The 21,163-nt window shown below is 40.0% G+C and overlaps 65 non-coding genes across 65 annotated transcripts; all 65 read left to right on the plus strand.

Annotated features, from left to right (window-relative positions):
• Nucleotides 1-74: 74 nt before the first annotated feature.
• Nucleotides 75-193, plus strand: LOC137719156 (5S ribosomal RNA). The gene has a single exon (XR_011066222.2). It is a non-coding gene; the product is annotated as a 5S ribosomal RNA (ribosomal RNA).
• A 208-nt stretch (nucleotides 194-401) lies between these two features.
• Nucleotides 402-520, plus strand: LOC137719155 (5S ribosomal RNA). The gene has a single exon (XR_011066221.2). It is a non-coding gene; the product is annotated as a 5S ribosomal RNA (ribosomal RNA).
• A 208-nt stretch (nucleotides 521-728) lies between these two features.
• LOC148694695 (5S ribosomal RNA) lies at nucleotides 729-847 on the plus strand. Its single transcript, XR_015965884.1, has one exon. It is a non-coding gene; the product is annotated as a 5S ribosomal RNA (ribosomal RNA).
• Nucleotides 848-1,055: 208 nt separating this feature from the next.
• On the plus strand, nucleotides 1,056-1,174 carry LOC148694696 (5S ribosomal RNA). The gene has a single exon (XR_015965895.1). It is a non-coding gene; the product is annotated as a 5S ribosomal RNA (ribosomal RNA).
• Nucleotides 1,175-1,382: 208 nt separating this feature from the next.
• Nucleotides 1,383-1,501, plus strand: LOC148694697 (5S ribosomal RNA). Its single transcript, XR_015965906.1, has one exon. It is a non-coding gene; the product is annotated as a 5S ribosomal RNA (ribosomal RNA).
• A 207-nt stretch (nucleotides 1,502-1,708) lies between these two features.
• LOC148694698 (5S ribosomal RNA) lies at nucleotides 1,709-1,827 on the plus strand. Its single transcript, XR_015965917.1, has one exon. It is a non-coding gene; the product is annotated as a 5S ribosomal RNA (ribosomal RNA).
• Nucleotides 1,828-2,035: 208 nt separating this feature from the next.
• On the plus strand, nucleotides 2,036-2,154 carry LOC148694699 (5S ribosomal RNA). Its single transcript, XR_015965928.1, has one exon. It is a non-coding gene; the product is annotated as a 5S ribosomal RNA (ribosomal RNA).
• Nucleotides 2,155-2,362: 208 nt separating this feature from the next.
• Nucleotides 2,363-2,481, plus strand: LOC148694700 (5S ribosomal RNA). The gene has a single exon (XR_015965939.1). It is a non-coding gene; the product is annotated as a 5S ribosomal RNA (ribosomal RNA).
• Nucleotides 2,482-2,689: 208 nt separating this feature from the next.
• On the plus strand, nucleotides 2,690-2,808 carry LOC148694701 (5S ribosomal RNA). The gene has a single exon (XR_015965950.1). It is a non-coding gene; the product is annotated as a 5S ribosomal RNA (ribosomal RNA).
• Nucleotides 2,809-3,016: 208 nt separating this feature from the next.
• On the plus strand, nucleotides 3,017-3,135 carry LOC148694702 (5S ribosomal RNA). The gene has a single exon (XR_015965961.1). It is a non-coding gene; the product is annotated as a 5S ribosomal RNA (ribosomal RNA).
• A 207-nt stretch (nucleotides 3,136-3,342) lies between these two features.
• LOC148694703 (5S ribosomal RNA) lies at nucleotides 3,343-3,461 on the plus strand. Its single transcript, XR_015965972.1, has one exon. It is a non-coding gene; the product is annotated as a 5S ribosomal RNA (ribosomal RNA).
• Nucleotides 3,462-3,669: 208 nt separating this feature from the next.
• LOC148694704 (5S ribosomal RNA) lies at nucleotides 3,670-3,788 on the plus strand. Its single transcript, XR_015965983.1, has one exon. It is a non-coding gene; the product is annotated as a 5S ribosomal RNA (ribosomal RNA).
• A 208-nt stretch (nucleotides 3,789-3,996) lies between these two features.
• On the plus strand, nucleotides 3,997-4,115 carry LOC148694705 (5S ribosomal RNA). The gene has a single exon (XR_015965994.1). It is a non-coding gene; the product is annotated as a 5S ribosomal RNA (ribosomal RNA).
• A 209-nt stretch (nucleotides 4,116-4,324) lies between these two features.
• On the plus strand, nucleotides 4,325-4,443 carry LOC148694706 (5S ribosomal RNA). The gene has a single exon (XR_015966005.1). It is a non-coding gene; the product is annotated as a 5S ribosomal RNA (ribosomal RNA).
• Nucleotides 4,444-4,651: 208 nt separating this feature from the next.
• Nucleotides 4,652-4,770, plus strand: LOC148694707 (5S ribosomal RNA). The gene has a single exon (XR_015966017.1). It is a non-coding gene; the product is annotated as a 5S ribosomal RNA (ribosomal RNA).
• Nucleotides 4,771-4,980: 210 nt separating this feature from the next.
• LOC148694708 (5S ribosomal RNA) lies at nucleotides 4,981-5,099 on the plus strand. The gene has a single exon (XR_015966028.1). It is a non-coding gene; the product is annotated as a 5S ribosomal RNA (ribosomal RNA).
• Nucleotides 5,100-5,308: 209 nt separating this feature from the next.
• Nucleotides 5,309-5,427, plus strand: LOC148694709 (5S ribosomal RNA). Its single transcript, XR_015966040.1, has one exon. It is a non-coding gene; the product is annotated as a 5S ribosomal RNA (ribosomal RNA).
• Nucleotides 5,428-5,635: 208 nt separating this feature from the next.
• LOC148694710 (5S ribosomal RNA) lies at nucleotides 5,636-5,754 on the plus strand. The gene has a single exon (XR_015966052.1). It is a non-coding gene; the product is annotated as a 5S ribosomal RNA (ribosomal RNA).
• A 207-nt stretch (nucleotides 5,755-5,961) lies between these two features.
• On the plus strand, nucleotides 5,962-6,080 carry LOC148694711 (5S ribosomal RNA). Its single transcript, XR_015966064.1, has one exon. It is a non-coding gene; the product is annotated as a 5S ribosomal RNA (ribosomal RNA).
• Nucleotides 6,081-6,288: 208 nt separating this feature from the next.
• LOC148694712 (5S ribosomal RNA) lies at nucleotides 6,289-6,407 on the plus strand. The gene has a single exon (XR_015966075.1). It is a non-coding gene; the product is annotated as a 5S ribosomal RNA (ribosomal RNA).
• Nucleotides 6,408-6,614: 207 nt separating this feature from the next.
• Nucleotides 6,615-6,733, plus strand: LOC148694713 (5S ribosomal RNA). Its single transcript, XR_015966086.1, has one exon. It is a non-coding gene; the product is annotated as a 5S ribosomal RNA (ribosomal RNA).
• A 208-nt stretch (nucleotides 6,734-6,941) lies between these two features.
• Nucleotides 6,942-7,060, plus strand: LOC148694714 (5S ribosomal RNA). Its single transcript, XR_015966090.1, has one exon. It is a non-coding gene; the product is annotated as a 5S ribosomal RNA (ribosomal RNA).
• Nucleotides 7,061-7,268: 208 nt separating this feature from the next.
• On the plus strand, nucleotides 7,269-7,387 carry LOC148694715 (5S ribosomal RNA). The gene has a single exon (XR_015966091.1). It is a non-coding gene; the product is annotated as a 5S ribosomal RNA (ribosomal RNA).
• A 208-nt stretch (nucleotides 7,388-7,595) lies between these two features.
• On the plus strand, nucleotides 7,596-7,714 carry LOC148694716 (5S ribosomal RNA). The gene has a single exon (XR_015966092.1). It is a non-coding gene; the product is annotated as a 5S ribosomal RNA (ribosomal RNA).
• A 207-nt stretch (nucleotides 7,715-7,921) lies between these two features.
• LOC148694717 (5S ribosomal RNA) lies at nucleotides 7,922-8,040 on the plus strand. The gene has a single exon (XR_015966093.1). It is a non-coding gene; the product is annotated as a 5S ribosomal RNA (ribosomal RNA).
• Nucleotides 8,041-8,248: 208 nt separating this feature from the next.
• Nucleotides 8,249-8,367, plus strand: LOC148694718 (5S ribosomal RNA). Its single transcript, XR_015966095.1, has one exon. It is a non-coding gene; the product is annotated as a 5S ribosomal RNA (ribosomal RNA).
• Nucleotides 8,368-8,575: 208 nt separating this feature from the next.
• LOC148694719 (5S ribosomal RNA) lies at nucleotides 8,576-8,694 on the plus strand. The gene has a single exon (XR_015966096.1). It is a non-coding gene; the product is annotated as a 5S ribosomal RNA (ribosomal RNA).
• Nucleotides 8,695-8,902: 208 nt separating this feature from the next.
• Nucleotides 8,903-9,021, plus strand: LOC148694720 (5S ribosomal RNA). The gene has a single exon (XR_015966097.1). It is a non-coding gene; the product is annotated as a 5S ribosomal RNA (ribosomal RNA).
• Nucleotides 9,022-9,229: 208 nt separating this feature from the next.
• On the plus strand, nucleotides 9,230-9,348 carry LOC148694721 (5S ribosomal RNA). Its single transcript, XR_015966098.1, has one exon. It is a non-coding gene; the product is annotated as a 5S ribosomal RNA (ribosomal RNA).
• Nucleotides 9,349-9,556: 208 nt separating this feature from the next.
• LOC148694722 (5S ribosomal RNA) lies at nucleotides 9,557-9,675 on the plus strand. The gene has a single exon (XR_015966099.1). It is a non-coding gene; the product is annotated as a 5S ribosomal RNA (ribosomal RNA).
• A 208-nt stretch (nucleotides 9,676-9,883) lies between these two features.
• Nucleotides 9,884-10,002, plus strand: LOC148694723 (5S ribosomal RNA). The gene has a single exon (XR_015966100.1). It is a non-coding gene; the product is annotated as a 5S ribosomal RNA (ribosomal RNA).
• A 208-nt stretch (nucleotides 10,003-10,210) lies between these two features.
• On the plus strand, nucleotides 10,211-10,329 carry LOC148694724 (5S ribosomal RNA). Its single transcript, XR_015966108.1, has one exon. It is a non-coding gene; the product is annotated as a 5S ribosomal RNA (ribosomal RNA).
• A 207-nt stretch (nucleotides 10,330-10,536) lies between these two features.
• Nucleotides 10,537-10,655, plus strand: LOC148694725 (5S ribosomal RNA). The gene has a single exon (XR_015966113.1). It is a non-coding gene; the product is annotated as a 5S ribosomal RNA (ribosomal RNA).
• Nucleotides 10,656-10,863: 208 nt separating this feature from the next.
• Nucleotides 10,864-10,982, plus strand: LOC148694726 (5S ribosomal RNA). The gene has a single exon (XR_015966115.1). It is a non-coding gene; the product is annotated as a 5S ribosomal RNA (ribosomal RNA).
• Nucleotides 10,983-11,190: 208 nt separating this feature from the next.
• LOC148694727 (5S ribosomal RNA) lies at nucleotides 11,191-11,309 on the plus strand. Its single transcript, XR_015966116.1, has one exon. It is a non-coding gene; the product is annotated as a 5S ribosomal RNA (ribosomal RNA).
• A 208-nt stretch (nucleotides 11,310-11,517) lies between these two features.
• LOC148694728 (5S ribosomal RNA) lies at nucleotides 11,518-11,636 on the plus strand. Its single transcript, XR_015966117.1, has one exon. It is a non-coding gene; the product is annotated as a 5S ribosomal RNA (ribosomal RNA).
• A 188-nt stretch (nucleotides 11,637-11,824) lies between these two features.
• On the plus strand, nucleotides 11,825-11,943 carry LOC148694729 (5S ribosomal RNA). The gene has a single exon (XR_015966118.1). It is a non-coding gene; the product is annotated as a 5S ribosomal RNA (ribosomal RNA).
• Nucleotides 11,944-12,151: 208 nt separating this feature from the next.
• On the plus strand, nucleotides 12,152-12,270 carry LOC148694730 (5S ribosomal RNA). Its single transcript, XR_015966119.1, has one exon. It is a non-coding gene; the product is annotated as a 5S ribosomal RNA (ribosomal RNA).
• Nucleotides 12,271-12,478: 208 nt separating this feature from the next.
• LOC148694731 (5S ribosomal RNA) lies at nucleotides 12,479-12,597 on the plus strand. The gene has a single exon (XR_015966120.1). It is a non-coding gene; the product is annotated as a 5S ribosomal RNA (ribosomal RNA).
• Nucleotides 12,598-12,805: 208 nt separating this feature from the next.
• Nucleotides 12,806-12,924, plus strand: LOC148694732 (5S ribosomal RNA). The gene has a single exon (XR_015965794.1). It is a non-coding gene; the product is annotated as a 5S ribosomal RNA (ribosomal RNA).
• Nucleotides 12,925-13,132: 208 nt separating this feature from the next.
• On the plus strand, nucleotides 13,133-13,251 carry LOC148694733 (5S ribosomal RNA). The gene has a single exon (XR_015965795.1). It is a non-coding gene; the product is annotated as a 5S ribosomal RNA (ribosomal RNA).
• Nucleotides 13,252-13,459: 208 nt separating this feature from the next.
• LOC148694734 (5S ribosomal RNA) lies at nucleotides 13,460-13,578 on the plus strand. Its single transcript, XR_015965796.1, has one exon. It is a non-coding gene; the product is annotated as a 5S ribosomal RNA (ribosomal RNA).
• A 208-nt stretch (nucleotides 13,579-13,786) lies between these two features.
• LOC148694735 (5S ribosomal RNA) lies at nucleotides 13,787-13,905 on the plus strand. Its single transcript, XR_015965797.1, has one exon. It is a non-coding gene; the product is annotated as a 5S ribosomal RNA (ribosomal RNA).
• Nucleotides 13,906-14,113: 208 nt separating this feature from the next.
• On the plus strand, nucleotides 14,114-14,232 carry LOC148694736 (5S ribosomal RNA). The gene has a single exon (XR_015965798.1). It is a non-coding gene; the product is annotated as a 5S ribosomal RNA (ribosomal RNA).
• Nucleotides 14,233-14,460: 228 nt separating this feature from the next.
• Nucleotides 14,461-14,579, plus strand: LOC148694737 (5S ribosomal RNA). Its single transcript, XR_015965800.1, has one exon. It is a non-coding gene; the product is annotated as a 5S ribosomal RNA (ribosomal RNA).
• Nucleotides 14,580-14,786: 207 nt separating this feature from the next.
• On the plus strand, nucleotides 14,787-14,905 carry LOC148694738 (5S ribosomal RNA). The gene has a single exon (XR_015965801.1). It is a non-coding gene; the product is annotated as a 5S ribosomal RNA (ribosomal RNA).
• Nucleotides 14,906-15,113: 208 nt separating this feature from the next.
• Nucleotides 15,114-15,232, plus strand: LOC148694739 (5S ribosomal RNA). Its single transcript, XR_015965802.1, has one exon. It is a non-coding gene; the product is annotated as a 5S ribosomal RNA (ribosomal RNA).
• A 208-nt stretch (nucleotides 15,233-15,440) lies between these two features.
• LOC148694740 (5S ribosomal RNA) lies at nucleotides 15,441-15,559 on the plus strand. The gene has a single exon (XR_015965803.1). It is a non-coding gene; the product is annotated as a 5S ribosomal RNA (ribosomal RNA).
• A 208-nt stretch (nucleotides 15,560-15,767) lies between these two features.
• On the plus strand, nucleotides 15,768-15,886 carry LOC148694741 (5S ribosomal RNA). Its single transcript, XR_015965804.1, has one exon. It is a non-coding gene; the product is annotated as a 5S ribosomal RNA (ribosomal RNA).
• Nucleotides 15,887-16,095: 209 nt separating this feature from the next.
• Nucleotides 16,096-16,214, plus strand: LOC148694742 (5S ribosomal RNA). Its single transcript, XR_015965805.1, has one exon. It is a non-coding gene; the product is annotated as a 5S ribosomal RNA (ribosomal RNA).
• A 208-nt stretch (nucleotides 16,215-16,422) lies between these two features.
• LOC148694743 (5S ribosomal RNA) lies at nucleotides 16,423-16,541 on the plus strand. The gene has a single exon (XR_015965806.1). It is a non-coding gene; the product is annotated as a 5S ribosomal RNA (ribosomal RNA).
• A 209-nt stretch (nucleotides 16,542-16,750) lies between these two features.
• LOC148694744 (5S ribosomal RNA) lies at nucleotides 16,751-16,869 on the plus strand. Its single transcript, XR_015965807.1, has one exon. It is a non-coding gene; the product is annotated as a 5S ribosomal RNA (ribosomal RNA).
• A 208-nt stretch (nucleotides 16,870-17,077) lies between these two features.
• Nucleotides 17,078-17,195, plus strand: LOC148694745 (5S ribosomal RNA). Its single transcript, XR_015966047.1, has one exon. It is a non-coding gene; the product is annotated as a 5S ribosomal RNA (ribosomal RNA).
• A 208-nt stretch (nucleotides 17,196-17,403) lies between these two features.
• LOC148694746 (5S ribosomal RNA) lies at nucleotides 17,404-17,522 on the plus strand. The gene has a single exon (XR_015965808.1). It is a non-coding gene; the product is annotated as a 5S ribosomal RNA (ribosomal RNA).
• A 208-nt stretch (nucleotides 17,523-17,730) lies between these two features.
• LOC148694747 (5S ribosomal RNA) lies at nucleotides 17,731-17,849 on the plus strand. Its single transcript, XR_015965809.1, has one exon. It is a non-coding gene; the product is annotated as a 5S ribosomal RNA (ribosomal RNA).
• Nucleotides 17,850-18,057: 208 nt separating this feature from the next.
• LOC148694748 (5S ribosomal RNA) lies at nucleotides 18,058-18,176 on the plus strand. Its single transcript, XR_015965810.1, has one exon. It is a non-coding gene; the product is annotated as a 5S ribosomal RNA (ribosomal RNA).
• Nucleotides 18,177-18,384: 208 nt separating this feature from the next.
• LOC148694749 (5S ribosomal RNA) lies at nucleotides 18,385-18,503 on the plus strand. Its single transcript, XR_015965811.1, has one exon. It is a non-coding gene; the product is annotated as a 5S ribosomal RNA (ribosomal RNA).
• Nucleotides 18,504-18,711: 208 nt separating this feature from the next.
• LOC148694750 (5S ribosomal RNA) lies at nucleotides 18,712-18,830 on the plus strand. The gene has a single exon (XR_015965812.1). It is a non-coding gene; the product is annotated as a 5S ribosomal RNA (ribosomal RNA).
• Nucleotides 18,831-19,038: 208 nt separating this feature from the next.
• On the plus strand, nucleotides 19,039-19,157 carry LOC148694751 (5S ribosomal RNA). Its single transcript, XR_015965813.1, has one exon. It is a non-coding gene; the product is annotated as a 5S ribosomal RNA (ribosomal RNA).
• A 208-nt stretch (nucleotides 19,158-19,365) lies between these two features.
• LOC148694752 (5S ribosomal RNA) lies at nucleotides 19,366-19,484 on the plus strand. The gene has a single exon (XR_015965814.1). It is a non-coding gene; the product is annotated as a 5S ribosomal RNA (ribosomal RNA).
• A 208-nt stretch (nucleotides 19,485-19,692) lies between these two features.
• On the plus strand, nucleotides 19,693-19,811 carry LOC148694753 (5S ribosomal RNA). Its single transcript, XR_015965815.1, has one exon. It is a non-coding gene; the product is annotated as a 5S ribosomal RNA (ribosomal RNA).
• Nucleotides 19,812-20,019: 208 nt separating this feature from the next.
• Nucleotides 20,020-20,138, plus strand: LOC148694754 (5S ribosomal RNA). The gene has a single exon (XR_015965816.1). It is a non-coding gene; the product is annotated as a 5S ribosomal RNA (ribosomal RNA).
• A 208-nt stretch (nucleotides 20,139-20,346) lies between these two features.
• LOC148694755 (5S ribosomal RNA) lies at nucleotides 20,347-20,465 on the plus strand. Its single transcript, XR_015965817.1, has one exon. It is a non-coding gene; the product is annotated as a 5S ribosomal RNA (ribosomal RNA).
• A 208-nt stretch (nucleotides 20,466-20,673) lies between these two features.
• LOC148694756 (5S ribosomal RNA) lies at nucleotides 20,674-20,792 on the plus strand. The gene has a single exon (XR_015965818.1). It is a non-coding gene; the product is annotated as a 5S ribosomal RNA (ribosomal RNA).
• A 208-nt stretch (nucleotides 20,793-21,000) lies between these two features.
• On the plus strand, nucleotides 21,001-21,119 carry LOC148694757 (5S ribosomal RNA). The gene has a single exon (XR_015965819.1). It is a non-coding gene; the product is annotated as a 5S ribosomal RNA (ribosomal RNA).
• Nucleotides 21,120-21,163: the final 44 nt, after the last annotated feature.

Here is a 21,163-nt window from a genome sequence, read left to right on the forward strand (position 1 = left end):
TTTATTTAATTATTTTTGAATTTCGTGCAAACGGCAAAGAAATGGTTAAATACAATTACAAGTCGTAGACTAACGGATGCGATCATACCAACTCACATGCACCGGATCCCATCAGAACTCCGAAGTTAAGCGAGTTTGGGCGAGAGTAGTACTAGGATGGGTGACCTCCTGGGAAGTCCTCGTGTTGCATCCCCCAATCTTTTTTTTTTTTTTTTTTTTGTTTTGGTTTTTTGTTTTTTGGGAAGCGCGTCGTATATAACCGAGCCTCGATCTTATACGACGAGCCTCGATCTTGGGAGATAAAAGAAATAGAGTAGTCGTACTAATTTTATTTAATTATTTTTGAATTTCGTGCAAACGGCAAAGAAATGGTTAAATACAATTACAAGTCGTAGACTAACGGATGCGATCATACCAACTCACATGCACCGGATCCCATCAGAACTCCGAAGTTAAGCGAGTTTGGGCGAGAGTAGTACTAGGATGGGTGACCTCCTGGGAAGTCCTCGTGTTGCATCCCCCAATCTTTTTTTTTTTTTTTTTTTTGTTTTGGTTTTTTGTTTTTTGGGAAGCGCGTCGTATATAACCGAGCCTCGATCTTATACGACGAGCCTCGATCTTGGGAGATAAAAGAAATAGAGTAGTCGTACTAATTTTATTTAATTATTTTTGAATTTCGTGCAAACGGCAAAGAAATGGTTAAATACAATTACAAGTCGTAGACTAACGGATGCGATCATACCAACTCACATGCACCGGATCCCATCAGAACTCCGAAGTTAAGCGAGTTTGGGCGAGAGTAGTACTAGGATGGGTGACCTCCTGGGAAGTCCTCGTGTTGCATCCCCCAATCTTTTTTTTTTTTTTTTTTTTGTTTTGGTTTTTTGTTTTTTGGGAAGCGCGTCGTATATAACCGAGCCTCGATCTTATACGACGAGCCTCGATCTTGGGAGATAAAAGAAATAGAGTAGTCGTACTAATTTTATTTAATTATTTTTGAATTTCGTGCAAACGGCAAAGAAATGGTTAAATACAATTACAAGTCGTAGACTAACGGATGCGATCATACCAACTCACATGCACCGGATCCCATCAGAACTCCGAAGTTAAGCGAGTTTGGGCGAGAGTAGTACTAGGATGGGTGACCTCCTGGGAAGTCCTCGTGTTGCATCCCCCAATCTTTTTTTTTTTTTTTTTTTTGTTTTGGTTTTTTGTTTTTTGGGAAGCGCGTCGTATATAACCGAGCCTCGATCTTATACGACGAGCCTCGATCTTGGGAGATAAAAGAAATAGAGTAGTCGTACTAATTTTATTTAATTATTTTTGAATTTCGTGCAAACGGCAAAGAAATGGTTAAATACAATTACAAGTCGTAGACTAACGGATGCGATCATACCAACTCACATGCACCGGATCCCATCAGAACTCCGAAGTTAAGCGAGTTTGGGCGAGAGTAGTACTAGGATGGGTGACCTCCTGGGAAGTCCTCGTGTTGCATCCCCCAATCTTTTTTTTTTTTTTTTTTTGTTTTGGTTTTTTGTTTTTTGGGAAGCGCGTCGTATATAACCGAGCCTCGATCTTATACGACGAGCCTCGATCTTGGGAGATAAAAGAAATAGAGTAGTCGTACTAATTTTATTTAATTATTTTTGAATTTCGTGCAAACGGCAAAGAAATGGTTAAATACAATTACAAGTCGTAGACTAACGGATGCGATCATACCAACTCACATGCACCGGATCCCATCAGAACTCCGAAGTTAAGCGAGTTTGGGCGAGAGTAGTACTAGGATGGGTGACCTCCTGGGAAGTCCTCGTGTTGCATCCCCCAATCTTTTTTTTTTTTTTTTTTTTGTTTTGGTTTTTTGTTTTTTGGGAAGCGCGTCGTATATAACCGAGCCTCGATCTTATACGACGAGCCTCGATCTTGGGAGATAAAAGAAATAGAGTAGTCGTACTAATTTTATTTAATTATTTTTGAATTTCGTGCAAACGGCAAAGAAATGGTTAAATACAATTACAAGTCGTAGACTAACGGATGCGATCATACCAACTCACATGCACCGGATCCCATCAGAACTCCGAAGTTAAGCGAGTTTGGGCGAGAGTAGTACTAGGATGGGTGACCTCCTGGGAAGTCCTCGTGTTGCATCCCCCAATCTTTTTTTTTTTTTTTTTTTTGTTTTGGTTTTTTGTTTTTTGGGAAGCGCGTCGTATATAACCGAGCCTCGATCTTATACGACGAGCCTCGATCTTGGGAGATAAAAGAAATAGAGTAGTCGTACTAATTTTATTTAATTATTTTTGAATTTCGTGCAAACGGCAAAGAAATGGTTAAATACAATTACAAGTCGTAGACTAACGGATGCGATCATACCAACTCACATGCACCGGATCCCATCAGAACTCCGAAGTTAAGCGAGTTTGGGCGAGAGTAGTACTAGGATGGGTGACCTCCTGGGAAGTCCTCGTGTTGCATCCCCCAATCTTTTTTTTTTTTTTTTTTTTGTTTTGGTTTTTTGTTTTTTGGGAAGCGCGTCGTATATAACCGAGCCTCGATCTTATACGACGAGCCTCGATCTTGGGAGATAAAAGAAATAGAGTAGTCGTACTAATTTTATTTAATTATTTTTGAATTTCGTGCAAACGGCAAAGAAATGGTTAAATACAATTACAAGTCGTAGACTAACGGATGCGATCATACCAACTCACATGCACCGGATCCCATCAGAACTCCGAAGTTAAGCGAGTTTGGGCGAGAGTAGTACTAGGATGGGTGACCTCCTGGGAAGTCCTCGTGTTGCATCCCCCAATCTTTTTTTTTTTTTTTTTTTTGTTTTGGTTTTTTGTTTTTTGGGAAGCGCGTCGTATATAACCGAGCCTCGATCTTATACGACGAGCCTCGATCTTGGGAGATAAAAGAAATAGAGTAGTCGTACTAATTTTATTTAATTATTTTTGAATTTCGTGCAAACGGCAAAGAAATGGTTAAATACAATTACAAGTCGTAGACTAACGGATGCGATCATACCAACTCACATGCACCGGATCCCATCAGAACTCCGAAGTTAAGCGAGTTTGGGCGAGAGTAGTACTAGGATGGGTGACCTCCTGGGAAGTCCTCGTGTTGCATCCCCCAATCTTTTTTTTTTTTTTTTTTTGTTTTGGTTTTTTGTTTTTTGGGAAGCGCGTCGTATATAACCGAGCCTCGATCTTATACGACGAGCCTCGATCTTGGGAGATAAAAGAAATAGAGTAGTCGTACTAATTTTATTTAATTATTTTTGAATTTCGTGCAAACGGCAAAGAAATGGTTAAATACAATTACAAGTCGTAGACTAACGGATGCGATCATACCAACTCACATGCACCGGATCCCATCAGAACTCCGAAGTTAAGCGAGTTTGGGCGAGAGTAGTACTAGGATGGGTGACCTCCTGGGAAGTCCTCGTGTTGCATCCCCCAATCTTTTTTTTTTTTTTTTTTTTGTTTTGGTTTTTTGTTTTTTGGGAAGCGCGTCGTATATAACCGAGCCTCGATCTTATACGACGAGCCTCGATCTTGGGAGATAAAAGAAATAGAGTAGTCGTACTAATTTTATTTAATTATTTTTGAATTTCGTGCAAACGGCAAAGAAATGGTTAAATACAATTACAAGTCGTAGACTAACGGATGCGATCATACCAACTCACATGCACCGGATCCCATCAGAACTCCGAAGTTAAGCGAGTTTGGGCGAGAGTAGTACTAGGATGGGTGACCTCCTGGGAAGTCCTCGTGTTGCATCCCCCAATCTTTTTTTTTTTTTTTTTTTTGTTTTGGTTTTTTGTTTTTTGGGAAGCGCGTCGTATATAACCGAGCCTCGATCTTATACGACGAGCCTCGATCTTGGGAGATGAAAGAAATAGAGTAGTCGTACTAATTTTATTTAATTATTTTTGAATTTCGTGCAAACGGCAAAGAAATGGTTAAATACAATTACAAGTCGTAGACTAACGGATGCGATCATACCAACTCACATGCACCGGATCCCATCAGAACTCCGAAGTTAAGCGAGTTTGGGCGAGAGTAGTACTAGGATGGGTGACCTCCTGGGAAGTCCTCGTGTTGCATCCCCCAATCTTTTTTTTTTTTTTTTTTTTTGTTTTGGTTTTTTGTTTTTTGGGAAGCGCGTCGTATATAACCGAGCCTCGATCTTATACGACGAGCCTCGATCTTGGGAGATGAAAGAAATAGAGTAGTCGTACTAATTTTATTTAATTATTTTTGAATTTCGTGCAAACGGCAAAGAAATGGTTAAATACAATTACAAGTCGTAGACTAACGGATGCGATCATACCAACTCACATGCACCGGATCCCATCAGAACTCCGAAGTTAAGCGAGTTTGGGCGAGAGTAGTACTAGGATGGGTGACCTCCTGGGAAGTCCTCGTGTTGCATCCCCCAATCTTTTTTTTTTTTTTTTTTTTGTTTTGGTTTTTTGTTTTTTGGGAAGCGCGTCGTATATAACCGAGCCTCGATCTTATACGACGAGCCTCGATCTTGGGAGATAAAAGAAATAGAGTAGTCGTACTAATTTTATTTAATTATTTTTGAATTTCGTGCAAACGGCAAAGAAATGGTTAAATACAATTACAAGTCGTAGACTAACGGATGCGATCATACCAACTCACATGCACCGGATCCCATCAGAACTCCGAAGTTAAGCGAGTTTGGGCGAGAGTAGTACTAGGATGGGTGACCTCCTGGGAAGTCCTCGTGTTGCATCCCCCAATCTTTTTTTTTTTTTTTTTTTTGTTTTTGGTTTTTTGTTTTTTGGGAAGCGCGTCGTATATAACCGAGCCTCGATCTTATACGACGAGCCTCGATCTTGGGAGATAAAAGAAAATAGAGTAGTCGTACTAATTTTATTTAATTATTTTTGAATTTCGTGCAAACGGCAAAGAAATGGTTAAATACAATTACAAGTCGTAGACTAACGGATGCGATCATACCAACTCACATGCACCGGATCCCATCAGAACTCCGAAGTTAAGCGAGTTTGGGCGAGAGTAGTACTAGGATGGGTGACCTCCTGGGAAGTCCTCGTGTTGCATCCCCCAATCTTTTTTTTTTTTTTTTTTTTTGTTTTGGTTTTTTGTTTTTTGGGAAGCGCGTCGTATATAACCGAGCCTCGATCTTATACGACGAGCCTCGATCTTGGGAGATAAAAGAAATAGAGTAGTCGTACTAATTTTATTTAATTATTTTTGAATTTCGTGCAAACGGCAAAGAAATGGTTAAATACAATTACAAGTCGTAGACTAACGGATGCGATCATACCAACTCACATGCACCGGATCCCATCAGAACTCCGAAGTTAAGCGAGTTTGGGCGAGAGTAGTACTAGGATGGGTGACCTCCTGGGAAGTCCTCGTGTTGCATCCCCCAATCTTTTTTTTTTTTTTTTTTTTGTTTTGGTTTTTTGTTTTTTGGGAAGCGCGTCGTATATAACCGAGCCTCGATCTTATACGACGAGCCTCGATCTTGGGAGATAAAAGAAATAGAGTAGTCGTACTAATTTTATTTAATTATTTTTGAATTTCGTGCAAACGGCAAAGAAATGGTTAAATACAATTACAAGTCGTAGACTAACGGATGCGATCATACCAACTCACATGCACCGGATCCCATCAGAACTCCGAAGTTAAGCGAGTTTGGGCGAGAGTAGTACTAGGATGGGTGACCTCCTGGGAAGTCCTCGTGTTGCATCCCCCAATCTTTTTTTTTTTTTTTTTTTTGTTTGGTTTTTTGTTTTTTGGGAAGCGCGTCGTATATAACCGAGCCTCGATCTTATACGACGAGCCTCGATCTTGGGAGATAAAAGAAATAGAGTAGTCGTACTAATTTTATTTAATTATTTTTGAATTTCGTGCAAACGGCAAAGAAATGGTTAAATACAATTACAAGTCGTAGACTAACGGATGCGATCATACCAACTCACATGCACCGGATCCCATCAGAACTCCGAAGTTAAGCGAGTTTGGGCGAGAGTAGTACTAGGATGGGTGACCTCCTGGGAAGTCCTCGTGTTGCATCCCCCAATCTTTTTTTTTTTTTTTTTTTTTGTTTTGGTTTTTTGTTTTTTGGGAAGCGCGTCGTATATAACCGAGCCTCGATCTTATACGACGAGCCTCGATCTTGGGAGATAAAGAAATAGAGTAGTCGTACTAATTTTATTTAATTATTTTTGAATTTCGTGCAAACGGCAAAGAAATGGTTAAATACAATTACAAGTCGTAGACTAACGGATGCGATCATACCAACTCACATGCACCGGATCCCATCAGAACTCCGAAGTTAAGCGAGTTTGGGCGAGAGTAGTACTAGGATGGGTGACCTCCTGGGAAGTCCTCGTGTTGCATCCCCCAATCTTTTTTTTTTTTTTTTTTTTGTTTTGGTTTTTTGTTTTTGGGAAGCGCGTCGTATATAACCGAGCCTCGATCTTATACGACGAGCCTCGATCTTGGGAGATGAAAGAAATAGAGTAGTCGTACTAATTTTATTTAATTATTTTTGAATTTCGTGCAAACGGCAAAGAAATGGTTAAATACAATTACAAGTCGTAGACTAACGGATGCGATCATACCAACTCACATGCACCGGATCCCATCAGAACTCCGAAGTTAAGCGAGTTTGGGCGAGAGTAGTACTAGGATGGGTGACCTCCTGGGAAGTCCTCGTGTTGCATCCCCCAATCTTTTTTTTTTTTTTTTTTTTGTTTTGGTTTTTTGTTTTTTGGGAAGCGCGTCGTATATAACCGAGCCTCGATCTTATACGACGAGCCTCGATCTTGGGAGATGAAAGAAATAGAGTAGTCGTACTAATTTTATTTAATTATTTTTGAATTTCGTGCAAACGGCAAAGAAATGGTTAAATACAATTACAAGTCGTAGACTAACGGATGCGATCATACCAACTCACATGCACCGGATCCCATCAGAACTCCGAAGTTAAGCGAGTTTGGGCGAGAGTAGTACTAGGATGGGTGACCTCCTGGGAAGTCCTCGTGTTGCATCCCCCAATCTTTTTTTTTTTTTTTTTTTTGTTTTGGTTTTTTGTTTTTTGGGAAGCGCGTCGTATATAACCGAGCCTCGATCTTATACGACGAGCCTCGATCTTGGGAGATAAAAGAAATAGAGTAGTCGTACTAATTTTATTTAATTATTTTTGAATTTCGTGCAAACGGCAAAGAAATGGTTAAATACAATTACAAGTCGTAGACTAACGGATGCGATCATACCAACTCACATGCACCGGATCCCATCAGAACTCCGAAGTTAAGCGAGTTTGGGCGAGAGTAGTACTAGGATGGGTGACCTCCTGGGAAGTCCTCGTGTTGCATCCCCCAATCTTTTTTTTTTTTTTTTTTTTGTTTTGGTTTTTTGTTTTTTGGGAAGCGCGTCGTATATAACCGAGCCTCGATCTTATACGACGAGCCTCGATCTTGGGAGATAAAAGAAATAGAGTAGTCGTACTAATTTTATTTAATTATTTTTGAATTTCGTGCAAACGGCAAAGAAATGGTTAAATACAATTACAAGTCGTAGACTAACGGATGCGATCATACCAACTCACATGCACCGGATCCCATCAGAACTCCGAAGTTAAGCGAGTTTGGGCGAGAGTAGTACTAGGATGGGTGACCTCCTGGGAAGTCCTCGTGTTGCATCCCCCAATCTTTTTTTTTTTTTTTTTTTGTTTTGGTTTTTTGTTTTTTGGGAAGCGCGTCGTATATAACCGAGCCTCGATCTTATACGACGAGCCTCGATCTTGGGAGATAAAAGAAATAGAGTAGTCGTACTAATTTTATTTAATTATTTTTGAATTTCGTGCAAACGGCAAAGAAATGGTTAAATACAATTACAAGTCGTAGACTAACGGATGCGATCATACCAACTCACATGCACCGGATCCCATCAGAACTCCGAAGTTAAGCGAGTTTGGGCGAGAGTAGTACTAGGATGGGTGACCTCCTGGGAAGTCCTCGTGTTGCATCCCCCAATCTTTTTTTTTTTTTTTTTTTTGTTTTGGTTTTTTGTTTTTTGGGAAGCGCGTCGTATATAACCGAGCCTCGATCTTATACGACGAGCCTCGATCTTGGGAGATAAAAGAAATAGAGTAGTCGTACTAATTTTATTTAATTATTTTTGAATTTCGTGCAAACGGCAAAGAAATGGTTAAATACAATTACAAGTCGTAGACTAACGGATGCGATCATACCAACTCACATGCACCGGATCCCATCAGAACTCCGAAGTTAAGCGAGTTTGGGCGAGAGTAGTACTAGGATGGGTGACCTCCTGGGAAGTCCTCGTGTTGCATCCCCCAATCTTTTTTTTTTTTTTTTTTTTGTTTTGGTTTTTTGTTTTTTGGGAAGCGCGTCGTATATAACCGAGCCTCGATCTTATACGACGAGCCTCGATCTTGGGAGATAAAAGAAATAGAGTAGTCGTACTAATTTTATTTAATTATTTTTGAATTTCGTGCAAACGGCAAAGAAATGGTTAAATACAATTACAAGTCGTAGACTAACGGATGCGATCATACCAACTCACATGCACCGGATCCCATCAGAACTCCGAAGTTAAGCGAGTTTGGGCGAGAGTAGTACTAGGATGGGTGACCTCCTGGGAAGTCCTCGTGTTGCATCCCCCAATCTTTTTTTTTTTTTTTTTTTTGTTTTGGTTTTTTGTTTTTTGGGAAGCGCGTCGTATATAACCGAGCCTCGATCTTATACGACGAGCCTCGATCTTGGGAGATAAAAGAAATAGAGTAGTCGTACTAATTTTATTTAATTATTTTTGAATTTCGTGCAAACGGCAAAGAAATGGTTAAATACAATTACAAGTCGTAGACTAACGGATGCGATCATACCAACTCACATGCACCGGATCCCATCAGAACTCCGAAGTTAAGCGAGTTTGGGCGAGAGTAGTACTAGGATGGGTGACCTCCTGGGAAGTCCTCGTGTTGCATCCCCCAATCTTTTTTTTTTTTTTTTTTTTGTTTTGGTTTTTTGTTTTTTGGGAAGCGCGTCGTATATAACCGAGCCTCGATCTTATACGACGAGCCTCGATCTTGGGAGATAAAAGAAATAGAGTAGTCGTACTAATTTTATTTAATTATTTTTGAATTTCGTGCAAACGGCAAAGAAATGGTTAAATACAATTACAAGTCGTAGACTAACGGATGCGATCATACCAACTCACATGCACCGGATCCCATCAGAACTCCGAAGTTAAGCGAGTTTGGGCGAGAGTAGTACTAGGATGGGTGACCTCCTGGGAAGTCCTCGTGTTGCATCCCCCAATCTTTTTTTTTTTTTTTTTTTTGTTTTGGTTTTTTGTTTTTTGGGAAGCGCGTCGTATATAACCGAGCCTCGATCTTATACGACGAGCCTCGATCTTGGGAGATAAAAGAAATAGAGTAGTCGTACTAATTTTATTTAATTATTTTTGAATTTCGTGCAAACGGCAAAGAAATGGTTAAATACAATTACAAGTCGTAGACTAACGGATGCGATCATACCAACTCACATGCACCGGATCCCATCAGAACTCCGAAGTTAAGCGAGTTTGGGCGAGAGTAGTACTAGGATGGGTGACCTCCTGGGAAGTCCTCGTGTTGCATCCCCCAATCTTTTTTTTTTTTTTTTTTTTGTTTTGGTTTTTTGTTTTTTGGGAAGCGCGTCGTATATAACCGAGCCTCGATCTTATACGACGAGCCTCGATCTTGGGAGATAAAAGAAATAGAGTAGTCGTACTAATTTTATTTAATTATTTTTGAATTTCGTGCAAACGGCAAAGAAATGGTTAAATACAATTACAAGTCGTAGACTAACGGATGCGATCATACCAACTCACATGCACCGGATCCCATCAGAACTCCGAAGTTAAGCGAGTTTGGGCGAGAGTAGTACTAGGATGGGTGACCTCCTGGGAAGTCCTCGTGTTGCATCCCCCAATCTTTTTTTTTTTTTTTTTTTTGTTTTGGTTTTTTGTTTTTTGGGAAGCGCGTCGTATATAACCGAGCCTCGATCTTATACGACGAGCCTCGATCTTGGGAGATAAAAGAAATAGAGTAGTCGTACTAATTTTATTTAATTATTTTTGAATTTCGTGCAAACGGCAAAGAAATGGTTAAATACAATTACAAGTCGTAGACTAACGGATGCGATCATACCAACTCACATGCACCGGATCCCATCAGAACTCCGAAGTTAAGCGAGTTTGGGCGAGAGTAGTACTAGGATGGGTGACCTCCTGGGAAGTCCTCGTGTTGCATCCCCCAATCTTTTTTTTTTTTTTTTTTTTGTTTTGGTTTTTTGTTTTTTGGGAAGCGCGTCGTATATAACCGAGCCTCGATCTTATACACGAGCCTCGATCTTGGGAGATAAAAGAAATAGAGTAGTCGTACTAATTTTATTTAATTATTTTTGAATTTCGTGCAAACGGCAAAGAAATGGTTAAATACAATTACAAGTCGTAGACTAACGGATGCGATCATACCAACTCACATGCACCGGATCCCATCAGAACTCCGAAGTTAAGCGAGTTTGGGCGAGAGTAGTACTAGGATGGGTGACCTCCTGGGAAGTCCTCGTGTTGCATCCCCCAATCTTTTTTTTTTTTTTTTTTTTGTTTTGGTTTTTTGTTTTTTGGGAAGCGCGTCGTATATAACCGAGCCTCGATCTTATACGACGAGCCTCGATCTTGGGAGATAAAAGAAATAGAGTAGTCGTACTAATTTTATTTAATTATTTTTGAATTTCGTGCAAACGGCAAAGAAATGGTTAAATACAATTACAAGTCGTAGACTAACGGATGCGATCATACCAACTCACATGCACCGGATCCCATCAGAACTCCGAAGTTAAGCGAGTTTGGGCGAGAGTAGTACTAGGATGGGTGACCTCCTGGGAAGTCCTCGTGTTGCATCCCCCAATCTTTTTTTTTTTTTTTTTTTTGTTTTGGTTTTTTGTTTTTTGGGAAGCGCGTCGTATATAACCGAGCCTCGATCTTATACGACGAGCCTCGATCTTGGGAGATAAAAGAAATAGAGTAGTCGTACTAATTTTATTTAATTATTTTTGAATTTCGTGCAAACGGCAAAGAAATGGTTAAATACAATTACAAGTCGTAGACTAACGGATGCGATCATACCAACTCACATGCACCGGATCCCATCAGAACTCCGAAGTTAAGCGAGTTTGGGCGAGAGTAGTACTAGGATGGGTGACCTCCTGGGAAGTCCTCGTGTTGCATCCCCCAATCTTTTTTTTTTTTTTTTTTTTGTTTTGGTTTTTTGTTTTTTGGGAAGCGCGTCGTATATAACCGAGCCTCGATCTTATACGACGAGCCTCGATCTTGGGAGATAAAAGAAATAGAGTAGTCGTACTAATTTTATTTAATTATTTTTGAATTTCGTGCAAACGGCAAAGAAATGGTTAAATACAATTACAAGTCGTAGACTAACGGATGCGATCATACCAACTCACATGCACCGGATCCCATCAGAACTCCGAAGTTAAGCGAGTTTGGGCGAGAGTAGTACTAGGATGGGTGACCTCCTGGGAAGTCCTCGTGTTGCATCCCCCAATCTTTTTTTTTTTTTTTTTTTTGTTTTGGTTTTTTGTTTTTTGGGAAGCGCGTCGTATATAACCGAGCCTCGATCTTGGGAGATAAAAGAAATAGAGTAGTCGTACTAATTTTATTTAATTATTTTTGAATTTCGTGCAAACGGCAAAGAAATGGTTAAATACAATTACAAGTCGTAGACTAACGGATGCGATCATACCAACTCACATGCACCGGATCCCATCAGAACTCCGAAGTTAAGCGAGTTTGGGCGAGAGTAGTACTAGGATGGGTGACCTCCTGGGAAGTCCTCGTGTTGCATCCCCCAATCTTTTTTTTTTTTTTTTTTTTGTTTTGGTTTTTTGTTTTTTGGGAAGCGCGTCGTATATAACCGAGCCTCGATCTTATACGACGAGCCTCGATCTTGGGAGATAAAAGAAATAGAGTAGTCGTACTAATTTTATTTAATTATTTTTGAATTTCGTGCAAACGGCAAAGAAATGGTTAAATACAATTACAAGTCGTAGACTAACGGATGCGATCATACCAACTCACATGCACCGGATCCCATCAGAACTCCGAAGTTAAGCGAGTTTGGGCGAGAGTAGTACTAGGATGGGTGACCTCCTGGGAAGTCCTCGTGTTGCATCCCCCAATCTTTTTTTTTTTTTTTTTTTTGTTTTGGTTTTTTGTTTTTTGGGAAGCGCGTCGTATATAACCGAGCCTCGATCTTATACGACGAGCCTCGATCTTGGGAGATAAAAGAAATAGAGTAGTCGTACTAATTTTATTTAATTATTTTTGAATTTCGTGCAAACGGCAAAGAAATGGTTAAATACAATTACAAGTCGTAGACTAACGGATGCGATCATACCAACTCACATGCACCGGATCCCATCAGAACTCCGAAGTTAAGCGAGTTTGGGCGAGAGTAGTACTAGGATGGGTGACCTCCTGGGAAGTCCTCGTGTTGCATCCCCCAATCTTTTTTTTTTTTTTTTTTTTGTTTTGGTTTTTTGTTTTTTGGGAAGCGCGTCGTATATAACCGAGCCTCGATCTTATACGACGAGCCTCGATCTTGGGAGATAAAAGAAATAGAGTAGTCGTACTAATTTTATTTAATTATTTTTGAATTTCGTGCAAACGGCAAAGAAATGGTTAAATACAATTACAAGTCGTAGACTAACGGATGCGATCATACCAACTCACATGCACCGGATCCCATCAGAACTCCGAAGTTAAGCGAGTTTGGGCGAGAGTAGTACTAGGATGGGTGACCTCCTGGGAAGTCCTCGTGTTGCATCCCCCAATCTTTTTTTTTTTTTTTTTTTTGTTTTGGTTTTTTGTTTTTTGGGAAGCGCGTCGTATATAACCGAGCCTCGATCTTATACGACGAGCCTCGATCTTGGGAGATAAAAGAAATAGAGTAGTCGTACTAATTTTATTTAATTATTTTTGAATTTCGTGCAAACGGCAAAGAAATGGTTAAATACAATTACAAGTCGTAGACTAACGGATGCGATCATACCAACTCACATGCACCGGATCCCATCAGAACTCCGAAGTTAAGCGAGTTTGGGCGAGAGTAGTACTAGGATGGGTGACCTCCTGGGAAGTCCTCGTGTTGCATCCCCCAATCTTTTTTTTTTTTTTTTTTTTGTTTTGGTTTTTTGTTTTTTGGGAAGCGCGTCGTATATAACCGAGCCTCGATCTTATACGACGAGCCTCGATCTTGGGAGATAAAAGAAATAGAGTAGTCGTACTAATTTTATTTAATTATTTTTGAATTTCGTGCAAACGGCAAAGAAATGGTTAAATACAATTACAAGTCGTAGACTAACGGATGCGATCATACCAACTCACATGCACCGGATCCCATCAGAACTCCGAAGTTAAGCGAGTTTGGGCGAGAGTAGTACTAGGATGGGTGACCTCCTGGGAAGTCCTCGTGTTGCATCCCCCAATCTTTTTTTTTTTTTTTTTTTTGTTTTGGTTTTTTGTTTTTTGGGAAGCGCGTCGTATATAACCGAGCCTCGATCTTATACGACGAGCCTCGATCTTGGGAGATAAAAGAAATAGAGTAGTCGTACTAATTTTATTTAATTATTTTTGAATTTCGTGCAAACGGCAAAGAAATGGTTAAATACAATTACAAGTCGTAGACTAACGGATGCGATCATACCAACTCACATGCACCGGATCCCATCAGAACTCCGAAGTTAAGCGAGTTTGGGCGAGAGTAGTACTAGGATGGGTGACCTCCTGGGAAGTCCTCGTGTTGCATCCCCCAATCTTTTTTTTTTTTTTTTTTTTGTTTTGGTTTTTTGTTTTTTGGGAAGCGCGTCGTATATAACCGAGCCTCGATCTTATACGACGAGCCTCGATCTTGGGAGATAAAAGAAATAGAGTAGTCGTACTAATTTTATTTAATTATTTTTGAATTTCGTGCAAACGGCAAAGAAATGGTTAAATACAATTACAAGTCGTAGACTAACGGATGCGATCATACCAACTCACATGCACCGGATCCCATCAGAACTCCGAAGTTAAGCGAGTTTGGGCGAGAGTAGTACTAGGATGGGTGACCTCCTGGGAAGTCCTCGTGTTGCATCCCCCAATCTTTTTTTTTTTTTTTTTTTTGTTTTGGTTTTTTGTTTTTTGGGAAGCGCGTCGTATATAACCGAGCCTCGATCTTATACGACGAGCCTCGATCTTGGGAGATAAAAGAAATAGAGTAGTCGTACTAATTTTATTTAATTATTTTTGAATTTATTTAATTATTTTTGAATTTCGTGCAAACGGCAAAGAAATGGTTAAATACAATTACAAGTCGTAGACTAACGGATGCGATCATACCAACTCACATGCACCGGATCCCATCAGAACTCCGAAGTTAAGCGAGTTTGGGCGAGAGTAGTACTAGGATGGGTGACCTCCTGGGAAGTCCTCGTGTTGCATCCCCCAATCTTTTTTTTTTTTTTTTTTTGTTTTGGTTTTTTGTTTTTTGGGAAGCGCGTCGTATATAACCGAGCCTCGATCTTATACGACGAGCCTCGATCTTGGGAGATAAAAGAAATAGAGTAGTCGTACTAATTTTATTTAATTATTTTTGAATTTCGTGCAAACGGCAAAGAAATGGTTAAATACAATTACAAGTCGTAGACTAACGGATGCGATCATACCAACTCACATGCACCGGATCCCATCAGAACTCCGAAGTTAAGCGAGTTTGGGCGAGAGTAGTACTAGGATGGGTGACCTCCTGGGAAGTCCTCGTGTTGCATCCCCCAATCTTTTTTTTTTTTTTTTTTTTGTTTTGGTTTTTTGTTTTTTGGGAAGCGCGTCGTATATAACCGAGCCTCGATCTTATACGACGAGCCTCGATCTTGGGAGATAAAAGAAATAGAGTAGTCGTACTAATTTTATTTAATTATTTTTGAATTTCGTGCAAACGGCAAAGAAATGGTTAAATACAATTACAAGTCGTAGACTAACGGATGCGATCATACCAACTCACATGCACCGGATCCCATCAGAACTCCGAAGTTAAGCGAGTTTGGGCGAGAGTAGTACTAGGATGGGTGACCTCCTGGGAAGTCCTCGTGTTGCATCCCCCAATCTTTTTTTTTTTTTTTTTTTTGTTTTGGTTTTTTGTTTTTTGGGAAGCGCGTCGTATATAACCGAGCCTCGATCTTATACGACGAGCCTCGATCTTGGGAGATAAAAGAAATAGAGTAGTCGTACTAATTTTATTTAATTATTTTTGAATTTCGTGCAAACGGCAAAGAAATGGTTAAATACAATTACAAGTCGTAGACTAACGGATGCGATCATACCAACTCACATGCACCGGATCCCATCAGAACTCCGAAGTTAAGCGAGTTTGGGCGAGAGTAGTACTAGGATGGGTGACCTCCTGGGAAGTCCTCGTGTTGCATCCCCCAATCTTTTTTTTTTTTTTTTTTTTGTTTTGGTTTTTTGTTTTTTGGGAAGCGCGTCGTATATAACCGAGCCTCGATCTTATACGACGAGCCTCGATCTTGGGAGATAAAAGAAATAGAGTAGTCGTACTAATTTTATTTAATTATTTTTGAATTTCGTGCAAACGGCAAAGAAATGGTTAAATACAATTACAAGTCGTAGACTAACGGATGCGATCATACCAACTCACATGCACCGGATCCCATCAGAACTCCGAAGTTAAGCGAGTTTGGGCGAGAGTAGTACTAGGATGGGTGACCTCCTGGGAAGTCCTCGTGTTGCATCCCCCAATCTTTTTTTTTTTTTTTTTTTTTGTTTTGGTTTTTTGTTTTTTGGGAAGCGCGTCGTATATAACCGAGCCTCGATCTTATACGACGAGCCTCGATCTTGGGAGATAAAAGAAATAGAGTAGTCGTACTAATTTTATTTAATTATTTTTGAATTTCGTGCAAACGGCAAAGAAATGGTTAAATACAATTACAAGTCGTAGACTAACGGATGCGATCATACCAACTCACATGCACCGGATCCCATCAGAACTCCGAAGTTAAGCGAGTTTGGGCGAGAGTAGTACTAGGATGGGTGACCTCCTGGGAAGTCCTCGTGTTGCATCCCCCAATCTTTTTTTTTTTTTTTTTTTTGTTTTGGTTTTTTGTTTTTTGGGAAGCGCGTCGTATATAACCGAGCCTCGATCTTATACGACGAGCCTCGATCTTGGGAGATAAAAGAAATAGAGTAGTCGTACTAATTTTATTTAATTATTTTTGAATTTCGTGCAAACGGCAAAGAAATGGTTAAATACAATTACAAGTCGTAGACTAACGGATGCGATCATACCAACTCACATGCACCGGATCCCATCAGAACTCCGAAGTTAAGCGAGTTTGGGCGAGAGTAGTACTAGGATGGGTGACCTCCTGGGAAGTCCTCGTGTTGCATCCCCCAATCTTTTTTTTTTTTTTTTTTTTTGTTTTGGTTTTTTGTTTTTTGGGAAGCGCGTCGTATATAACCGAGCCTCGATCTTATACGACGAGCCTCGATCTTGGGAGATAAAAGAAATAGAGTAGTCGTACTAATTTTATTTAATTATTTTTGAATTTCGTGCAAACGGCAAAGAAATGGTTAAATACAATTACAAGTCGTAGACTAACGGATGCGATCATACCAACTCACATGCACCGGATCCCATCAGAACTCCGAAGTTAAGCGAGTTTGGGCGAGAGTAGTACTAGGATGGGTGACCTCCTGGGAAGTCCTCGTGTTGCATCCCCCAATCTTTTTTTTTTTTTTTTTTTTGTTTTGGTTTTTTGTTTTTTGGGAAGCGCGTCGTATATAACCGAGCCTCGATCTTATACGACGAGCCTCGATCTTGGGAGATAAAAGAAATAGAGTAGTCGTACTAATTTTATTTAATTATTTTTGAATTTCGTGCAAACGGCAAAGAAATGGTTAAATACAATTACAAGTCGTAGACTAACGGATGCGATCATACCAACTCACATGCACCGGATCCCATCAGAACTCCGAAGTTAAGCGAGTTTGGGCGAGAGTAGTACTAGGATGGGTGACCTCCTGGAAGTCCTCGTGTTGCATCCCCCAATCTTTTTTTTTTTTTTTTTTTTGTTTTGGTTTTTTGTTTTTTGGGAAGCGCGTCGTATATAACCGAGCCTCGATCTTATACGACGAGCCTCGATCTTGGGAGATAAAAGAAATAGAGTAGTCGTACTAATTTTATTTAATTATTTTTGAATTTCGTGCAAACGGCAAAGAAATGGTTAAATACAATTACAAGTCGTAGACTAACGGATGCGATCATACCAACTCACATGCACCGGATCCCATCAGAACTCCGAAGTTAAGCGAGTTTGGGCGAGAGTAGTACTAGGATGGGTGACCTCCTGGGAAGTCCTCGTGTTGCATCCCCCAATCTTTTTTTTTTTTTTTTTTTTGTTTTGGTTTTTTGTTTTTTGGGAAGCGCGTCGTATATAACCGAGCCTCGATCTTATACGACGAGCCTCGATCTTGGGAGATAAAAGAAATAGAGTAGTCGTACTAATTTTATTTAATTATTTTTGAATTTCGTGCAAACGGCAAAGAAATGGTTAAATACAATTACAAGTCGTAGACTAACGGATGCGATCATACCAACTCACATGCACCGGATCCCATCAGAACTCCGAAGTTAAGCGAGTTTGGGCGAGAGTAGTACTAGGATGGGTGACCTCCTGGGAAGTCCTCGTGTTGCATCCCCCAATCTTTTTTTTTTTTTTTTTTTTGTTTTGGTTTTTTGTTTTTTGGGAAGCGCGTCGTATATAACCGAGCCTCGATCTTATACGACGAGCCTCGATCTTGGGAGATAAAAGAAATAGAGTAGTCGTACTAATTTTATTTAATTATTTTTGAATTTCGTGCAAACGGCAAAGAAATGGTTAAATACAATTACAAGTCGTAGACTAACGGATGCGATCATACCAACTCACATGCACCGGATCCCATCAGAACTCCGAAGTTAAGCGAGTTTGGGCGAGAGTAGTACTAGGATGGGTGACCTCCTGGGAAGTCCTCGTGTTGCATCCCCCAATCTTTTTTTTTTTTTTTTTTTTGTTTTGGTTTTTTGTTTTTTGGGAAGCGCGTCGTATATAACCGAGCCTCGATCTTATACGACGAGCCTCGATCTTGGGAGATAAAAGAAATAGAGTAGTCGTACTAATTTTATTTAATTATTTTTGAATTTCGTGCAAACGGCAAAGAAATGGTTAAATACAATTACAAGTCGTAGACTAACGGATGCGATCATACCAACTCACATGCACCGGATCCCATCAGAACTCCGAAGTTAAGCGAGTTTGGGCGAGAGTAGTACTAGGATGGGTGACCTCCTGGGAAGTCCTCGTGTTGCATCCCCCAATCTTTTTTTTTTTTTTTTTTTTGTTTTGGTTTTTTGTTTTTTGGGAAGCGCGTCGTATATAACCGAGCCTCGATCTTATACGACGAGCCTCGATCTTGGGAGATAAAAGAAATAGAGTAGTCGTACTAATTTTATTTAATTATTTTTGAATTTCGTGCAAACGGCAAAGAAATGGTTAAATACAATTACAAGTCGTAGACTAACGGATGCGATCATACCAACTCACATGCACCGGATCCCATCAGAACTCCGAAGTTAAGCGAGTTTGGGCGAGAGTAGTACTAGGATGGGTGACCTCCTGGGAAGTCCTCGTGTTGCATCCCCCAATCTTTTTTTTTTTTTTTTTTTTGTTTTGGTTTTTTGTTTTTTGGGAAGCGCGTCGTATATAACCGAGCCTCGATCTTATACGACGAGCCTCGATCTTGGGAGATAAAAGAAATAGAGTAGTCGTACTAATTTTATTTAATTATTTTTGAATTTCGTGCAAACGGCAAAGAAATGGTTAAATACAATTACAAGTCGTAGACTAACGGATGCGATCATACCAACTCACATGCACCGGATCCCATCAGAACTCCGAAGTTAAGCGAGTTTGGGCGAGAGTAGTACTAGGATGGGTGACCTCCTGGGAAGTCCTCGTGTTGCATCCCCCAATCTTTTTTTTTTTTTTTTTTTTGTTTTGGTTTTTTGTTTTTTGGGAAGCGCGTCGTATATAACCGAGCCTCGATCTTATACGACGAGCCTCGATCTTGGGAGATAAAAGAAATAGAGTAGTCGTACTAATTTTATTTAATTATTTTTGAATTTCGTGCAAACGGCAAAGAAATGGTTAAATACAATTACAAGTCGTAGACTAACGGATGCGATCATACCAACTCACATGCACCGGATCCCATCAGAACTCCGAAGTTAAGCGAGTTTGGGCGAGAGTAGTACTAGGATGGGTGACCTCCTGGGAAGTCCTCGTGTTGCATCCCCCAATCTTTTTTTTTTTTTTTTTTTTGTTTTGGTTTTTTGTTTTTTGGGAAGCGCGTCGTATATAACCGAGCCTCGATCTTATACGACGAGCCTCGATCTTGGGAGATAAAAGAAATAGAGTAGTCGTACTAATTTTATTTAATTATTTTTGAATTTCGTGCAAACGGCAAAGAAATGGTTAAATACAATTACAAGTCGTAGACTAACGGATGCGATCATACCAACTCACATGCACCGGATCCCATCAGAACTCCGAAGTTAAGCGAGTTTGGGCGAGAGTAGTACTAGGATGGGTGACCTCCTGGGAAGTCCTCGTGTTGCATCCCCCAATCTTTTTTTTTTTTTTTTTTTTGTTTTGGTTTTTTGTTTTTTGGGAAGCGCGTCGTATATAACCGAGCCTCGATCTTATACGACGAGCCTCGATCTTGGGAGATAAAAGAAATAGAGTAGTCGTACTAATTTTATTTAATTATTTTTGAATTTCGTGCAAACGGCAAAGAAATGGTTAAATACAATTACAAGTCGTAGACTAACGGATGCGATCATACCAACTCACATGCACCGGATCCCATCAGAACTCCGAAGTTAAGCGAGTTTGGGCGAGAGTAGTACTAGGATGGGTGACCTCCTGGGAAGTCCTCGTGTTGCATCCCCCAATCTTTTTTTTTTTTTTTTTTTTGTTTTGGTTTTTTGTTTTTTGGGAAGCGCGTCGTATATAACCGAGCCTCGATCTTATACGACGAGCCTCGATCTTGGGAGATAAAAGAAATAGAGTAGTCGTACTAATTTTATTTAATTATTTTTGAATTTCGTGCAAACGGCAAAGAAATGGTTAAATACAATTACAAGTCGTAGACTAACGGATGCGATCATACCAACTCACATGCACCGGATCCCATCAGAACTCCGAAGTTAAGCGAGTTTGGGCGAGAGTAGTACTAGGATGGGTGACCTCCTGGGAAGTCCTCGTGTTGCATCCCCCAATCTTTTTTTTTTTTTTTTTTTTGTTTTGGTTTTTTGTTTTTTGGGAAGCGCGTCGTATATAACCGAGCCTCGATCTTATACGACGAGCCTCGATCTTGGGAGATAAAAGAAATAGAGTAGTCGTACTAATTTTATTTAATTATTTTTGAATTTCGTGCAAACGGCAAAGAAATGGTTAAATACAATTACAAGTCGTAGACTAACGGATGCGATCATACCAACTCACATGCACCGGATCCCATCAGAACTCCGAAGTTAAGCGAGTTTGGGCGAGAGTAGTACTAGGATGGGTGACCTCCTGGGAAGTCCTCGTGTTGCATCCCCCAATCTTTTTTTTTTTTTTTTTTTTGTTTTGGTTTTTTGTTTTTTGGGAAGCGCGTCGTATATAACCGAGCCTCGATCTTATACGACGAGCCTCGATCTTGGGAGATAAAAGAAATAGAGTAGTCGTACTAATTTTATTTAATTATTTTTGAATTTCGTGCAAACGGCAAAGAAATGGTTAAATACAATTACAAGTCGTAGACTAACGGATGCGATCATACCAACTCACATGCACCGGATCCCATCAGAACTCCGAAGTTAAGCGAGTTTGGGCGAGAGTAGTACTAGGATGGGTGACCTCCTGGGAAGTCCTCGTGTTGCATCCCCCAATCTTTTTTTTTTTTTTTTTTTGTTTTGGTTTTTTGTTTTT

The sequence above is a fragment of the Pyrus communis genome, chromosome 8 (assembly GCF_041283825.1).
Source record: "Pyrus communis isolate YQ-2024b chromosome 8, ASM4128382v1, whole genome shotgun sequence".
Classification (NCBI taxonomy): Eukaryota; Viridiplantae; Streptophyta; class Magnoliopsida; order Rosales; family Rosaceae; genus Pyrus; species Pyrus communis.